Genomic DNA, 16,850 nt, shown 5'->3' with positions numbered 1-16,850 from the left:
GTTCATTATATGGGAATCTGTTCCCCTCACACTCACCACCGCGGACGGTCACACTGAGGTCATCATCTTCGATGTCTTCCACTCACCTACAGTCCAGGTCATTTTGGGATTGCCGTGGCTCCAGCTTCACAATCCGCATGTCGATTGGACGGACGAATTGACGATCCTGTGGGGTCCTACCATGCAGGAGGCTGTCATACCCCCCATTACCATGCTCGCTGCCTTGATACGTTGTTACCACCTCTCTCCACCCTTCCAGAAGTATACCGGGATTTCTTGGATGTCTTCAACAAGACCCAGGCTGAGGGTCTGCCGCCTCATCGTTCGTATGACTGCCCCATAGAATTAATTCCTGGAGCCACACTCCCTAAGTCTAAATCGTATCCCCTCTTCGTGCCTGAGACCGAGGCTATGACGACTTACATCCAGGAGAACCTCAAGAGAGGTTTTATTCGGAACTCCACTTCCCCGGCCGGGGCAGGGTTCTTCTTCGTGAAAAAAAAGGATGGCTCCTTAAGACTCTGTATCGACTTTCGTGGGCTTAACAAAATCACAGTTAAAAAATGGTGCCCCCTTCCTCTTATTTCGGAACTCTTTCACCGGCTCCAAGGAGCCTCTGTAATCTCCAAATTTGACCTGAGAGGAGCTTACAATCTAATCTGAATATGGGAGGGTGACGAGTGGAAGACTGCATTCAACACACGCACGGGCCATTATGAATATCTCGTGATGCCGTTTGGCCTCTGCAACGCCCCAGCTGTCTTCCAAGAATTTATGAATGACATCTTCGGGGACATTTGGGGTAATTTCGTCATAGTATACCTAGACGACATCCTCATTTTCTCCAGAAACCTGGTTCTCCACATTTATAGTTCCTGTCTGCCCTCTCCTTCCTCGCTCTGCATAGTTTTCCTGTGGCTCTTGTAGTACGGAGGTCTATGCCTGGCTCTCTTTTGTGTTGCAGCTCTTGCTCCAGTCCCTGCCCTCGTTTGATACCCTTGGATTTGATCTCAGCTCTCGTTAGACTTCGTGTACCTCGCTACTCCCTGGACTCGGCTTTTGACCTCACTCTCCTGCCCTTGACCTATGACTTTCGGATCTCTACCTTCGGACCTCTGGCACCCCGGACGCAGCAAGTATCAGGCTAACCCTTTCTCACCAGACCCGGCAACGCATCATACCACACTCCGGGCACGCCCTCACTGCTGTGGGTGCGTGTTATACCCTTACCCACCTTAGTACTGAGGACTGGCCAGGTCTGCGGGCAGTCAAGCGTTACAGTATGGCTTTAAACGCGAAACTTCCATTTACGCTAGACTTCTGCTAAACTCGGACCATGATTCATTGGTCCGTACAGCATCATCTGGAAGATAAAGGAAGTCACCTTTCAGCCCCTCTTTAAAAATTCCCACCACTTTCCATGTGTCACTCCTGAATCCATGTGATCCTTCCTGAGGAATCGCTTTTCTGAGGATCCTCCCTCTCCTTGTCCAGTAAATGTTGAGGGTCAAATTGAATATGAAGTGCGCAGATACTTGATTCTCGTAACTCCAGAGGATCGATTCAATATCTGGTTGATTGGAAGGAGTATGGTCCTGAGGAAAGGAGCTGGGTGAAGTCACAGGATCTTCATGCTCAAGCTCTAGTCAAGGAGTTACATCGTTGTCAGCCTTAAAAAGACAGAACCTGCTCGCCCCGGAATTCGACCCTGAAGGGGGGGGGGGGGGGGGGAGGGGGGAGAGATACTATAAGGGATCTGTCTGAACAGCTATGAAGTGACATCATCTGGTCCGAGGCTACCACGGCCGTCCTGCTTCCTGGTAATCCTGCCCCCCTGACAGGACATCAGCCTCTCTTTGTCTCTCATTGCCAGCAGCTGCCTCTGGCCTTAAGTAGCAGGCAGTTGCTACTAGTCTTTGCTCGTGCAAAGTACTGGATACCCTGTCTTGTCGGAACTCTCCCTTGCCTTTGTTTTGTCTGCTGCCTGTCTTGACCTTGGAACTGAATCTGACTAGCCCCTTGCCTGCCGCCTGCCTCGACCTTGGAACCGGACCTGACTACCCTTTGTCTGCCGCCTGCCTCGACCTTGGAACCGGACCTGTTTACCCCTGCATCCCATGCCTCTGATCCCAGGCCAAGGTCGGGGTATTACTCCCTGCCTCTGCCCTGCTGGTCCATATCCTCTTTTGCAGTCAGCAATGTTACAATATGTAACAAGTCTGCCTGTTCTCCACATTATCTTGAGCACAATGGTGAGTAACCTGGGACAAATTTCGATAATTTTTAGTGGGGTTAGATACCATCTCATTAACACTTTATATGCGTTCTCCTTTAACGTTGTACAGATCGAGCTCTTTGCTGCCACCATGAAGATTTCACCCCACAGTAATCCTCTAAAACCTCCCCTAGGTCTTTCTCCCATTGGGACATATACTTCAATTTTCTTGAATATGCAGGGCCAGAACAGGTCACCTCTTTGTACTTTTGAGATGTGAGTCTACTTGTGTTTTTTCTAAAATACAGAGCTTTTCAAAATTAGTTAATGTGGGGTGGGCTACAATTTTTTTTATAAAACGCACAAATCTGGAGATATCTAACAAATTCTGAATGTGCCTTTTTCTGACTTTTTTTGTTCAATTTATTTGTTTTAATACTGATCCTGCCCTCCAGATCTTGAAGTCTAGTAACCCCAATCTGTTTCCAAATTGTAAAATGTTTGCTAATCAGGCTTGGAGCAAAGTCAGGATTGTCAAATATGGAGGTATTTAAAGTCTTTTTGTCAGTTAACGAGCATTTGTCCTTGATAGACTTAAGAGTCTGTTTTGGGCCCAAAATAAGTTGTGTAACTCCACTGGCACACATATATCTTTCTCCAATGCCACGCAGCCTTTAACACTAGGGTCAACATGCCACTTAGAAATTTGGTATAATTGTGCCGCTTTGTAATAGGATAACAAGCAAGGTACAGCTAGTCCTCCTGCTAACGTTGGTCTTTGTAAAATCCTTCCCCTTACTCTCAACCTTTTGTATCTCCAGACAAACTTGGAGATCAAAATTGAAGAGAAGATATATCCTTCTGTACTACTGGTATAGGTAATAAGGGTAATAGGCAAAGGATTCGCGGGAGTAAATTCATCTTAATACAATAAGTCCTGCCGATCCAGGAGACATTGTATGTGGACCAAGTTCTTATATCATCTCTCAGCGTTTTTAGTAATTTGGGATAGTTTTCTCTTTATTAAGTTTTATAGTTGTTGGTTATATGAACTCCGAGATATTTGAGAGCCTGCGTTTGCCAGGTAAATTTGAAATTGATATCTATCAGATTGGTCCCAAGGAGAGAAAAGGCAGTGCACAGCAAAGGGAAAAAGTGGAGTTCAGCACAACCAAAATTGGTTAAAAACTATTTATTGGAAGGATGACATGGGAGGCATCAGGGTAGAAGGGTATAGCAAAACTCTAACGCGTTTTGGTAATTTCCTGCCATTTCTCAAATCTATCTATCAGTTTCTCGGTCTCTTTTGGTAAGTTAATGTTTAATGCCTCCAACTTAGTTTGGTTGGTCTTGAATCCCGAGATTCTATTGAATTTCTCTAATAGGCTGAATAGATTGGGCAGAGAGGTGAGAGGCCGTGAAAGTGTCAATATAACATAATCCGCATAGAGCACCACTTTATGAGTTTGGCTGTTTATTTGAATTCCAGAAATAGCTGGATTGTTCCAAATCTGCGTGGCTAAGGGTTCCATGCATAAGGCAAACAATAAGGGTGATAACGGACAGCTCTTTCTCGTACCACTTCTTATTGTGAAGAGACCCGATGGGAAGTCCTGATGTCTGACTCTTGCTACCGGGTTTGCATATAGTGCTGTGATTGCTTTAAAAATTCTACCCCTGAATCCAAAGGCTCCAAGCGTGGCGTAAAGATACGGCCAATCAATTCTGTCAAATGCTTTTTCTGCATCTAGACTTTGTTTCATCACCTGGATCTTTTAAGTGTTAGCGAATTCAATTATATCAATAATTCTCCTTGTGTTATCGGCCTCTTGTCTACCTTTAATAAATCCTATCTGATCTGGGTGAATCGGCCTAGTGAGAATATGACTCAACCTATAATTTTTTTTTTACTTGACTTACCAACCCTTGGTGATCTTTCCGGCTGTGCACCGCCTCCTCTCTCTTTAATCACTAGACTCTTTACTTCTCCTTCTCCACAGAGCTGTCTCCTCCAACCCATGCCCTTCTACGGGGACCACACGGCTTGGCGGTGAGCCCGGCTGAAGAGCAGGACCTAGGGGGAAGTGACCTGACTGCACGCTCCAGTTGTCCTGTTGGCTGGAAAGAAGGTAAGCCCGGTGTGCTGCCTCTCCCTGCTCCTTCACACTTCTCCCCATCACAGGGCAATGCGGCCATCTTATTTAGGCACCAGGCCCGATCGGAGCGTCTACCTGTAGACACCTCATCCCACACCCGCTGACTCTGATGGAGGGAGGTCTCCTTTGGGTCCCGTCTGTCCGTCCAAGGCTCCAATCTGCCGGTATATATGCTGGGAGGATAGATGAACCTGCGCTCTCTGGTGGTACCTCAGCAGAGCGCCGAGGCAAAATGGCTGACCTTTCCCACTCCCAGTCCTCCCTCTGCAATCTCGCCGGCCGGTGGCTGACAGCTGGCAGCTCTCTGCGGCGCTGGAGCGGGGACTTCAGTCAGGTATTTCTCCTCTGCTTAACCCCTTACCTCCTACGCCGAACAGTGCCTCACTTTAGCTGCCCCTGATGTAAGGCTGCTTCACTTGCGCTCGGTGGCCGTTTTGATAGCTCGGCCATGCCTGTGAGGAGGTTCTGGGGACCCGGAGGCTTGACAATGTTTCTGCCCTGTTGCTGCTGCTTTTGGCGCTCTTGGAACCCGCTGTGCCTGGGGTGAGTCTTCCCCTAATTTTATTCCCTTATTTAAGGGTTACTGCGGGACTTATTGCGCTTTAATCCTATCTTTCAGGATGGAGCTGCTCTGCCACATGTCCTACTAGGTTAAAATCCTGGCCACCAAAATGTGTGAGTTTGGCAAAAATATTTAGCCCTTTAAAGTTCGATGAAAAGTTTAGCTAGGAATCAAATTTTTTTTCTTGTTTATTAATGTAATGTTACACCTTTATACCGGAATCATATCACTGAGCAAAACCAAATAGTAAAACAAATGGTCATGTATTCCATAGAAACAGATGTACACATAGTGGATTACAAAATACAAGAGAAAACACACTTACTCGGGCTCTGGGCTGCAAAACTAGCCTTTCCTAGGTGAAACAGTCCATAAATCAAAGTCTTTAGGTTGACCGGGACTTGGCCCAAAATGTCATGGAACTCAAATCGGCATGAAGTTCCTGATGCCATCGCTGTATCTGCTCTGGAGTTGATGAAATCACTTGACCAGGAAATAGTACCAACACCCTTGTACTCTTTTCGTCTTGCAATCCCAGCCGCGACCGCTACGTTCTCTATTCAATTTCTCGCCGTGAAATTTCTGAAGTCGGCTCGCTGGTATTTCTCTCAGAGCATCTTTTGGTGATTTCGAATTTGCCGCTGCTGTCTTGGTGCTTAGAATCTCTCATCTGGATTGGCTGCAGGGTTTCTTAAAGTATTTTGGAGTTCATTCACAAAATACTACAGCCAATGGAACAAAATTCTACAGCATGGGAACTTTCCAACCAGCCAATCAGCTGCCTGCCAGTTTTCTGAAGCCAGGCAAGCGGATCTTCTGAATAAAACAAGGGCATGCGTGAGTTTGCCACCTTAGCCACTTTCTTTGCAGAAGCCACCCACTGGGCTAGGTGCCTCCAGGTCTGGGAAGGCGAATGCTAGCCGGAATGGCTTGCATTTATCCGAGGACATGGGTACTTCACCTCGCACACTGACGTCGGAAGCTCGGCGTGGGACAGAGCTTACGGAGAGCTGGTGGCCCGCAGCCAGGGATCGGGCCCAACTTGCAGCGTCGGCACCTGGGCCCCCACAGCCATTGGACTCAGCCTGACCATCCACAAGGTCTTATATTCGAGATAGTGGCGATTTACTCACTACTCTCGATGGCTTTGAATGGAAACAAAACGATGTGGGTGAAACTTGATGTACAAAGAAGAAGCAGGTACACGGTCTTAATCAAAAGGAGGTTTAATATGCCATAAAGACCAACGTTTCGGCAGTCTAATACTGCCTTTCTCAAGGTGAAGGCTACCAAACACTAGAAAACAGTCAAAATATATATCACCCCCCTGACACTTGATGTCACATCTCTCTATACTGTCATATCCCATGAGCATGGCTTGACAGCTGCTGGCTATGTTCTTATTCGGTCTGATTTATCACCCGCACAAATCACTTTTATTTTGGATTCTATACACTTTCTTCTCACGCACAATTTTTTTTCTGTTTAATGGGGTTCACTATCTCAAACACGTGGAATGGCAATGGGCACCAGTTTTGCCCCATCATACGCCAACCTCTTTATGGGGTGGTGGGAGTCGTTCCACGTGTTTGGAGAATTGAATAAATATAGAGATCACATTTTATTTTACAAGCGGTATATTGACGACCTCCTACTCATTTATGAAGGTGATATTACCACACTGCATGAATTTATTTCTGCACTTAACACTAATGACTTTAATCTTTTTTTCACTCACTCTTATCACGTACAACATATAAATTATCTAGACTTATGTTTATATATTGATATAAAACTCAATATTCAGACCACTCTTTTCGAAAACCGAACTCTCATAACACATTTTTAAGGGCCAGCAGCTGTCATCCTCAAGCCATGTTCAGAGGGATACCTAAGTCAGTTTATGAGAGCACGTCGCAATTGTTCAAATGATGATGATTATGAACTTCAATCTAATGATTTATATAGACGCTTTCTACAGAGGGGTTATAGTAGGAGGGACGTAGATATATCTATCAAAGAGGTCTCAACTATGGATAGAAAATCCTTGTTGAGACATAAATCTAAAAACTAGATTTAATGATAGTCCCTCCTTTATTACCCCTTTCAGCAGACAGGCAGAATCTATTACATTTATTCTAAGAAAACATTGGAATGTGTTATCATTAGATCCTGTTCTAAAGCCTCATATTGCGGCAGGTCCAAATGTAATTTTCAAACGTGCCAAAACATTGTCCAATTCTTATCACCGAGTCTTTTTGGATCAACAAATGCGGAAGCATTCTTACTGCCCAAGGGATCATATACCTGCACCCATTGCAAGGTATGTTCTAAAATGAATCAAAGTAAAACATTTTATTCATCTGTTACAAGAATGACTTATAATATTAAGACTTTTTAAAATTGTAATTCCACTTTTATTATTTATCTGTTAAAATGTGGATATGGCCGATAGTATGTCGGCAGGACCACCAGATGTTTAAAAGTCAGAATACTGGAGCATTTAAGACTTATCAACAACAAAGATCAAAATCACCCAGTATCAAAACATTTTTTCAGTTGTCCCAATGGTAGTAAGGGTACTTTCACATTCCAGGATATTGAACACATTCCAGCCCCCAAGAGGTGTAGACAGAACTAAATTGTTGGACAGATGCGAAGCATACTGGATTTTCACCCTGAGAACTAGAGCACCTTTAGGCATGAACATTGATTGGGATTTGAGTCATTTTTTGCAATTTTAAATAAATATATGATTTAAATTTATATTTAATACTTTATGAATTCAGGATTTATTAATATCATATTAAGGATTTAATTATATCTAATTGTATTATTGTTTTCTGTTATCATGTTATTGATTACATTAATTATTAATTACAATAGTGACTTTATATCATATTTATTTATCTAAATATTAATTGATTATTTATTATATGTAAGTTTGTCATGCTTTCCCAATCACTGCTCATGTTTATTCCGGTTTGTGTTTATCATAGGGTCTATATCAATCTTCTTACATCACTGTGTCAATACGTGTGGAGTTATTTACTTATGTATTACAATCATAGCTGAAATGGTATAGTTATTCCCCTTATATTAGGGGTTACTTAACCACAATGGTTTTATCTTGATTGTATACTTCCACACATACTGACATATGTCCTCCTTGAACTACAAGGTTTTTAATTCATGCCCTGATATATACATTTTGTTAAGTAGTTTAGATATATTAATACCCTATTTCCTCGATTCTAAGACATACCTTTTTTCCGATTTTCACATGTCTGAAATCGGGGTTTGTCTTAGAATCGATGTATTAAAAAAAATAAAAAAAATAATCAAATAGTGTCTACAGTACTAGCCCCCTCTTTTCACTTACCATGTTTCAGGAGAGGTCCCATGTCAGCAGAGGACGAAGCGGGTGGTCGCGGCAGGAGAGATCCCACGTCTGCAGATGTGTCAGGGTCTCCTAGACCTCCTGCCTAGCCATAGCTTCTTTGTCCACCGGGTGTGCTGCTGCCTTCTGTTTGGTCTGGGTTCCTCTGTCTGCCTGTCTGTCTTCTTGTTGCTCCTGTCTCTGTCCTTTATAGCTTCTACTTCCTGGTTGTTCAATTGCCTTTGCTTGAAGTCAGACTCCTTCAGTATTGCTCATGTCTTTGATTCCTGATCCGTTCCAGTACCTGTACCTGTATTTGAGTCTGTTCACAGTAAAAACCCTTGCTAGTAATCTGCTTATCCCTGTTTGTTCCTGCTCCCCGGTCTCAGTCCCTGCTCCATGTTCTCAGTCCCTGTCCTGCCCCGCCTGTCTTGTTCCAGTCTACTCATTGCCGACCTCTGCTTGTTACCTGACTTCGCTACCTGCCGCCTGCCTCGGACCCCTGCTTGTAACCTGACTTCGCTACCTGCCGCCTGCCTCGGACCCCTGCTTGTTACCTGACTTCGCTACCTGCCGCCTGCCTCGGACCCCTGCTTGTGACCCCTACTACGCTCATGCTGTTCCGTCTATCGAGATCCTACCCGCCACAGGAGTCTCCCGTGACAGAAAGCAAAGGCCACTTCTGGATCTCGCTGGAACAGATTCTTCTTCTGCCTGCACCCTTTCCTGCCTGCTGCAGCAGACCACATCCACATGGTTGAAGATAAGTACTTTCGTTTCTTTTTTGGAAAGATCCCAGTTGGGAAGGTTTTTTTTTGCTGCTAAGTGTTCTGCAAGAAGTATTGTGTTCATAAGGAAAACATTTTTTGCTGAGACTAGAACTGTTGCTGCAGAGACTATTGCAGCTTTCTTTGAGATTTTTCTTTTTGTGCAGTGCCTGGGTTAACCCTTGCAGTACCTGTTGCCACCTTTTTAGACTCTGACTTTTCATTTCCTGGACAAGGCTTGTCTCTGCATCCCTGGTTGGACCACTGCTGTTCACAGGGTTCCCATTTCAAAAGACAAGAGTGCTTCCATTATTTTGTTACTGCATGCAGGAAAAATCACAGCAATCTGTAGTTCTTCCTATGATTGGTTCTGAGGTTTCAGGTTTACCTGCAAGTTCCCCTAAAGTTTGTTTCTCTGTAACTTGTGATATCCCTACGCCTGATATCAAGGGTTTCAGATTTAACTGCAAGGTTCTCTGTTTGATATTCCTGCTGTTTATGATATTTTTATGTCTGATATCTAAAGTTTCAGATTTAAACTGCAGGTTTTCACTGTCTGTATGATATCCCTACGCCTGATTTCTAAAGTTTCAGATATAACTACAGGTTTCTCTGTCTATGTTTTTTTCCTTGCATTTATAAATCTCTGTGACTGAGATCTTGTGTCTCTCTGTGTCTAATATTCCTGTTGTTCATTCTAATGCTTCTGCTTTAAAAACACATTTCCTCTTTACTGGTTTCTTGGGAAGTGTGGTTTCCCCATGTCTGAAATTATGGCTTCCACTCAAACAGTCTTGAGCAGTAAATGTGAACACAGTACCACAGATTCTTCAGAACTTCTCAAAGCAAGGAAGAAGACGAAAAAGAAGGGAGGCATTACTGTGGAAGTTGCAGAAGGAATTAAGAATGAAAATTTAACCTCAGAGTCTGCATTTGATGAAAGAGATATGCTGCATCTTAAGGCAACTCACAGACGTATCCCAAGAATAGTGGAAGAAAAGAAAGATGCCCCTACTTAGATGCTTCAAGCTGCACAGAAAGCGATTGATTGTCTTTATGGACGTTTAGATAAGGAGCAAGAAGCCAACGCTGCACTACAGAGTTGTCTTTCCTCAGCAATTGCTAAGTGTGTTCTCCAGGTAAAAGAAAAACACCAGTTGGAGAGTGACCTGGATGTCATGTCAGGTGAGCTGGAGAAGGCATATGCTGATGCTGCTGAGAATCGGCGCCTCGCTTCTAAAAGTAACGAATTCCTGGAAATCTCTTTGAAGGAAATTGACAGGCTTAATACAGAGCTTAAAATCTCCCAGGAAGAGATTTGCTACTTCAAAAAAGAGATGGAAGTCGTTCGGGAGGAGAGATGCTACTTGAAAACAGAGATACGTTCTATGAGAGACGCCTCCGAAGAGTTAAATAGTAGGTTTGAAACTATAAACCAAATGAGTAAGAACTTTTCTGTCCAAGCCAGTGAAGGAGATAAAAGACTCCATGAACCAGAAGAGGAGAAGAGGCTATTGATAGAAGAAAAGTCAAGGATGCAATTAGCGCTGGAAAAAGCAGAGGGTAACTGGGAAAAAGAAAAATATCAGTTGGAGAATGACAGGTTGATCTTGTCAAGTAAGCTGGAGAAGGCCTACGCTGATTCTGCCCAGTACCAGACTTTCATGGCTCAAGTTGACGCAGCACTGGAAGCATCTCAGAAAGAGGTTCACAGGCTTACTACAGAGCTGGAAGCCTCTAAGGAGAAGAGTTGCCACTTCAACACAGAACTATGTTCATTAAGAGAAATCTTCGAAGGGTTAAATATCAGGTTTGAAACTGTAACCCAAGAGTGCAAGAATCTCTATGTCCAAGTCAGTGAAGGAGATAAGAAACTCCATGAATTAGGAGAGGAGAAGAAACAGTTGGCCCAGGAAAAGTTAGATGTGCAGACAGCACTGCAGAATGCAGAGAGAGTGCTGCAAGAAGAACGTGTCTCCCTGGAGCGGCGCACACAAGCAGAAAATATGCTGCAGAGTCAGCTGCGAGAACTGCGTACACATCTGCAGGACACCAAGGAGAAATGGGTGAATCCTGAAGAAAAGCAGCGAGTTCTGCAGGAAGAAAGTTTCCAGACTGCCTACAAAATAAAGATGCTGCAAGATTATTTGAGTACCCAGTGTGTCCCCAAAGAACAGCATGAGGAGCTGAAGGCCACACTGAGCATAACCAGAGCCTCGCTGGAGGAAGAGCTACAGCTAGCAGCTGAATACACATCTCAGCAACTCACAGCGCTGCAGGCGCAGATCGCTGAGCTCAAGACACAGCTTGCCAAAAAGGAGGAGAGAGAGAAGGTGTCCGTCTGTCAAGTGGCTGGCCTGACACAGCGCTATGAGGTCAAAATGGCTGATGCCTGCAAATTATTGGACCACACAGCCCGTGATAAGGTCTGGCTGCAGCTGGAGCTGGACAATGCCCGGGAGGATTACCGGCAGCTGTAGATCAGAAATGAAGAAGATGCAACATATCTAAGCTTTACTCTGAGTCAGCTGGGAGATATGGAGTTGCGACTCAACTCCAAAAGAGTTGAACTGACAACTACATTGAGTGGGAGAAGAAGTGCAGAAGGACAGCTTCAAGAGCTGAAAACACAAATAGCTGGTCTTTCATTGGGTGATACCACAAGATGGCAGTCACAAAAAGAGACCACGAAGAGTGAACTTAATGTCCCCATTGACTTGTATGGAGAGTCTGATGCACCCGTTCCTAAGGCCCATGTTCCTGATGTCCATGCCCCTGTGATTGAGTTGTATGTACCCATTGGGAAGTTCCTGATTCCAAAACTAAAAGAGATATGTTGGTCACAAAAAGAGACCACGGAAAGTGAACTATATGTCCCCACTGGTGCATATGAAGAGCCTGTTGTATCTGTTCCTGATGCCCCTGCTATGATGTTAGACGGATTCCTTGCGAAGTTTCTTGCTATGCCTAATGTATCTGACGCTGATGCCTACGTTCCTGTAATAAGGATAAATGCACCTCTCACAGATTTCCCATCAGCACTTGACGTACACACTAAGTTGGCCTTCCATCAAGGTTTCCCTGAAGAGCCTGGAGGATCATCCGGAGAACGCTCTCGAGAGGGGGGAGTAATGTCAGGGTCTCCTAGACCTCCTGCCTAGCCATAGCTTCTTTGTCCACCGGGTGTGCTGCTGCCTTCTGTTTGCTCTGGGTTCCTCTGTCTGCCTGTCTGTCTTCTTGTTGCTCCTGTCTATGTCAATTATAGCTTCTACTTCATGGTTGTTCAATTGCCTTTGCTTGAAGTCAGACTCCTTCAGTATTGCTCATGTCTTTGATTCCTGATCCGTTCCAGTACCTGTACCTGTATTTGAGTCTGTTCACAGTAAAAGCCCATGCTAGTAATCTGGCTTGTCCCTGTTTGTTCCTGCTCCCCGGTCTCAGTCCCTGCTCCCTGTTCTCAGTCCCTGTCCTGCCCCGCCTGTCTTGTTCCAGTCTCCTCGTTGCCGACCTCTGCTTGTTACCTGACTTCGCTACCTGCCGCCTGCCTCGGACCCCTGCTTGTTACCTGACTTCGCTACCTTCTGCCTGCCTCGGACCCCTGCTTGTTACCTGACTTCACTACCTGTCACCTGCCTCGGACCCCTGCTTGTGACCCCTACTACGCTCATGCTGTTCTGGCCACCGAGATCCTACCCGCCACAGGAGTCTCCCGTGACAAGATGGTTGAATATGGAAAGGCGGCGGGAGTGCGGCAGGACAGGTCACAAGTCTGAAGGTGAGTGGAGATAAGAAGACAGCGGACGGGCTTTGGCTGCAGGAGATCATAATAGCAGGAGAGCTGAGCAGGAGCAGAGCGGCATAGGGGAACGGCTTGAGAGATGCACACTGTAACCGGAAGTCAGACACCAGTCAATTTCCGGTGTTACTGTGTGAACCTCCCAAGCCATTCCCCCATTCCGCTCTGCTCCTACTCAGCTCTCCTGCTATTATGACCTGCCCTGCCGCCGCACTCCCGCCCGCTATCGATCTTCAACCATCTGCAGACATGGGACCTCTCCTGCCGCCGCTGCCCGCTTCATCCTCCGCTGACATGGAACCTCTCCTGCAAAATGGAGTGAAAAAGTAAATTTTGTTCGATTTAAAGGGCCAAATCGATGGTGCGTCTTACAATTGATGGCGTCTTACAATCGAGGAAATACGGTAATACATATACGATGTTATTTGATATTATCATCATTCAAATGTTATGATTCTTTTTATTGTATTGTATTGTATGTATTGTATTGTATGTCTTTATTTATATAGCGCCATTAATGTACATAGCGCTTCACAGCAGTAATACATGTGGTAATCCAATAAATAACAGATAATATAAATAACAGATCATGGGAATAAGTGCTTTAGACATTAAGGAAGAGGAGTCCCTGCTCCGAGGAGCTTACAGTCTAATTGGTAGGTAGGGAGAACGTACAGAGACAGTAGGAGGGAGTTCTGGTAAGTGCATCTGCAGGGGGCCAAGCTTTATGTGCCATGTGTTCAGAATAGCCACAGTCCTATTCATATGCTTCTTTAAGCAAGTGTGTCTTAAGGTGGGTCTTAAAGGTGGATAGAGAGGGTGCTAGTCGGGTACTGAGGGGAAGGGCATTCCAGAGGTGAGGGGCAGTCAATGAAAAAGGTTTAAGGCGGGAGAGGGCTTTAGATACAAAGGGGGTAGAAAGAAGACATCCTTGAGAACAACGCAAGAGTCTGGATGGTGCATAACGAGAAATTAGGGCTGAGATGTAAGGAGGGGCAGAAGAGTGTAAAGCTTTAAAAGTGAGGAGAAGAATGGAGTGTGAGATGCGGGATTTGATCGGAAGCCAGGAGAGGGATTTCATGAGGGGAGATGCTGAGACAGATCTAGGAAAGAGTAGAGTGATTCTGGCAGCAGCGTTTAGGATAGATTGTAGGGGAGACAGGTGAGAGGCAGGAAGGCCGGACAGCAGGAGGTTACAGTAATCAAGACGGGAGAGAATGAGGGCCTGAGTCAGAGTTTTAGCAGTCGAGCAACAGAGGAAAGGGCGTATCTTTGTTATATTGCGGAGGAAAAAGCGACAGGTTTTAGAAATGTTTTGAATGTGAGGGGCAAATGTGAGAGAGGAGTCGAGTGTGACCCCAAGGCAGCGTGCTTGGGCTACTGGGTGAATGATCGTAGTTCCAACAGTAATGTGGAAGGAGGTAGTAGGGCCAGGTTTGGGAGGAAGTATGAGGAGCTCTGTTTTAGCCATGTTGAGTTTAAGGCGGCGGAGGGCCATCCAGGATGATATAGCAGAGAGACATTCAGAAACTTTGGTTTGTACAGTAGGTGTAAGGTCGGGTGTTGAGAAATATATTTGTGTGTCGTCAGCATAGAGGTGATAATTAAACCCAAAAGATGTTATTAGGTCACCTAGAGAGAGTGTATACAGAGAAAAGAGAAGAGGTCCCAGGACAGAGCCCTGGGGTACCCCCACAGAGAGATCAATAGAGGAGGAGGAGGTATTAGCAGAAGAGACACTGAAAGTACGATGGGAGAGGTAGGATTATTGTTGATTATATGTGACTAAATATGCTTATATCACTAAGCATTATTTCAGGGTTGTTGCTTCTCAAGTATTTAGACTTTTGTGTTTTTAAATAACGTTATTTTTGTGTGGTATTGTCTTGTAAACAATAAAGTTTATTTTAAGAAAAAACAGCATACCACCTGACCTGCCCGGGCTATGGGGATGCACGTTACGTCAGCATGACCACGTCTGCGAACACGCGCTGATGACGTCATCCTGATGGCGCGACGGACAGCTCCGTTGAGTATAAAGAAGCAGCCTTTGCATTACCTTGTACACCTTGAGCAAGTGCTGTTGCATGAAACGCGTAGGTGCCCTCATGTAGTCCATTTTTTATTGTTTTTCTAGCATGCAATAAATTTGATCATTAATCTTAGTTTGGAGTTGCCGGGCTGTTTTTTCTTCCTCTGGATTCCAGAAGCAGGATTTCCCCGGCTGTGCTCAATCTACATCTACTGCAACTTGGCATCCACAAGGTATGTCTGTTTTTTAATATGTATTGGGGGGGTCTTGATTTATATGTATTAGGGGGGGGTTGATTTATATGTATTTGAGGGGGTTGCGCGTCTTTTTTATATGTATTGGGGGGATAGTTTTTTTAATGTGTATTGGGGGCGTGGGGTCTTTTTGTATATGTATTGGGGGTGTTTTTTTTATATATGTTTTAGGGGGTGGGGTCTTTTTAATATGCATTGGGGGTGGGGTGTATGTTTTAATATAGGGTGGGGGGTGCATGGTTTAATATGGGGTGGGGGGTGTATTTTTAAATATGCATTGGGGCTGTGGGGTGTATTTTGTAACATTTGTGGGGGGTGTATTTTGTTTATGTATTGGGGGGTGGGGTTATATGTATTTAGGGGGATGGAGTTTTTTGGTATGTATTTTGTGGGGGGATTGAGTGAGGGGTAATTGATGGAAAGTGGGGGCGAGTGAGAGGAGAGAGGGGGGGAGGGAGTGAGTGAGTGAGGAAAAAGGAGTAAGAGTGAGACAGAGGGGAGAGAAATATATGCGAGGTGAGAGGGGGTGAGTGAGGAAGAGTGAGTGAGACAGGGAGAAAAATACATGGGAAGAGGGTGGGAAATTGATGGGACTCGTGAGGTGTGAAATGGGGGGAGAGCTCACAATACCGCTGCGGTGGGTGCCCGGACCTAACTCTAGTCCTGGGCCTTGGCAAATCTGTCAGCGGCCCGGTGTGTGTGTTATTATTGTGTGTGGGGGTATTATTGTGTATATTATGGAGTGTTATTGTGTGTATTGTGGGGGGTATTATTGTGTGTATTGTGTGAGGGGGTATTATTGTGGGGGATATTATATAGTGTGTATTGTGGGGGAAATTATTGTGTTTGTGTATTGGTGGGGCTATTATTGAATGTATTGTGGGGGGTTAATTATTGTGGGGGTGTTGGGGGTATTGTGTGTATTGTGTGAGGGGGTATTATTGTGGGGGATATTATATAGTGTGTATTGTTGGGGCAATTATTGTGTGTGTATTGTGGGGCTATTATTGAATGTATTGTGGGGGGTTAATTATTGTGGGGGTGTTGGGGGGATTGTGTGTGTGTATTGGGGGGGGGGGGGGAGAAATTGCATATGTATGTGTGTGTGGCCAGGAGTGGCAGGGCGGGGATTGAGGGAGCAGGATTGAGTGAGAGTGGGTCATTGAGTGATAGCGGAGGGGAGAGAGTGTGAGAGAAGAGAGGGCTGGTGTGAGAGGGGGGTGTTGGGGGAGTTAAAGAAGGGGCAAATGGGGGGGGGGGTGAGAGAGGGGGCAACTGATGGAGTGAGAGAGGGGGAAGAGGGGGAGGGGGAAGTGGGGGAGGGAGAGAGGGGGGCAGAGTGAGTGAGGAAGAGAGGGGAGAAAAGTGAGAAACAGAGAGTGGGGAGAGAAATACATGGGGGAGGGGAGGAATAGAGCGGCGAGAGCGCGAGGTCTGAAAGAGGGGTGGGGGGTCTCTCGCAAGGCCTTCAAGATGTGGGGGGGGGGGGGGAGGAGCCCTGGTGAAACTGTAATCCTGGGCCTCGGGAAAGCTGTCAATGGCCCTGCTTGTTTGCTTTCCCCACTATATGGGTAAAATGGATGCAAGGCGGAATGAATCAACATATTGCATACAGCAGGTTTCAGAACCCTTAATGGAAATCTAGTATTCAGCTGTCTCCTGAAATGATTGTCTCCTTAAGTGAGTGTG

Source organism: Ascaphus truei, chromosome 1 (assembly GCF_040206685.1).
Source record: "Ascaphus truei isolate aAscTru1 chromosome 1, aAscTru1.hap1, whole genome shotgun sequence".
Taxonomy (NCBI): Eukaryota; Metazoa; Chordata; class Amphibia; order Anura; family Ascaphidae; genus Ascaphus; species Ascaphus truei.
The sequence above is the reverse complement of the archived record's forward strand: the minus strand, read 5'-3'. Positions refer to the sequence as shown.